The following is a 1430-nucleotide window of genomic DNA, read 5'->3' on the forward strand; positions in this document are numbered from 1 at the left end:
ATTTTATTGTCCTTTTTCTTTTCTTTATCCCCGCTGTGCCGTTGTATACATAAGTATCGACGAGGGATTGCTGAAATCCGTGGAAGGCGAGTACAGGTAGGATCTGGACTCGCCGGGCCACGGCAACGTGGGAGTTCCGGCCGCCGACAAGGTTTGTCTCTCGTAACATTGTTTTCCGAGATGCCTTGTGCCGGGGCGGACTTTGGACATAACGCATAAGGGATGGAGGTTATGCATCGTGTGGGATAAGGCCTTAGCACAGACTTTTGCATGACGCATAACGCATAACACATAAAGAGATAAACCAATCAGAGTCTTTCATTTCCATCCCCACTCCTCACTTTACGAATCTTGCATAATGCATAAAACATAATGCATAACGTGACGAAAAATCCGTAAGGATGAATTTTTATGTACTATGCGGGGAAAGTCTGCATATTTGCTCTTGCTCCAACGCCTTCAAGTTCGACGCGTAAATTCGTTCGTGAACTGCGCCAGGTGACATTCAACAAACCTGCTGGTACATATTCCATGCGTATGTATAATTTTCAAAATTCATTGCATGCTATAGGTTAAATGTTGTCATAGAATTATCGTTTAATTAAGACAATGATTTCAGGATTCAAGATTTTTGCCTCGTCCTGGCTATCACGTTGTCGCATTGGATAAAAATTCATCCTTACGAATTTTTTGTCTCGTTATCTGTGTAAACGAAGCTCGAATCCTACGTGTAAATTCACGAACTTCACCAGACTGCATTCAACAGATCTGCTGGTATATATTTGCGTATGTATAATTGTTTTCAAAACATTGCATGTTAGATTAGGTTAATTGTTGTGGAATTATCGTTTCATTGAGGCAATGATTTCAGGATGTAAGATTTTTGCCTCATTGTGGCTGTCACGGTTTTCTCAACGGACTACGGAGATTGAATCCAACGCATAAATTCGATTGTCAGCTGCGCCAGGCGGCATCCAATAAACCTGTTAGTAAACATTCTGTCAAACTTTAATGCACATTTATGCAAAAACATGTATAATCTAATTTTGTATTTTTAATTAAACTCCTATCAGACACCAATTCATCAGTATATGAATGAGAAAAATATGAATGACGAGGAGTTTCTTATTTTGTCTGTTCTGCAATTGTGCTTATTGGCTTTGTTACAACAAAGGAATCGAAGAAAAAGATGGTTAAATCGGAGATGGTGGGTGAGACCCATCAACGTTGCACGTCCTATATACGGCGATTATGAACATCTTTTCCAGGAGATAAAGTATGATGATGAAGATATATTTTATCGATACGTAAGAATGAGAAGAGAAACTTTCAACCTTCTATTTGAAATGACAAAGCCTTTTTTAACAAAATTAAGCAGACGCGCATTTAATCCAGAGCAACGGTTGGCCATAACACTAAGGTATTTGTTT

The 1430-nt window shown here is 39.2% G+C and overlaps 1 long non-coding RNA gene across 1 annotated transcript; it reads left to right on the forward strand.

Annotated features, from left to right (window-relative positions):
* The first annotated feature begins 32 nt into the window (after nt 1–32).
* LOC105448777 lies at nt 33–1222 on the forward strand. The gene is made up of 4 exons (XR_974277.1): nt 33–535; nt 620–786; nt 872–985; nt 1074–1222. It is a non-coding gene; the product is annotated as an uncharacterized LOC105448777 (long non-coding RNA).
* The last annotated feature ends 208 nt before the right edge of the window (nt 1223–1430 follow it).

The sequence above is a fragment of the Wasmannia auropunctata genome, unplaced genomic scaffold, assembly GCF_000956235.1.
Source record: "Wasmannia auropunctata unplaced genomic scaffold, wasmannia.A_1.0 LD336111.1, whole genome shotgun sequence".
Lineage (NCBI taxonomy): Eukaryota > Metazoa > Arthropoda > Insecta > Hymenoptera > Formicidae > Wasmannia > Wasmannia auropunctata.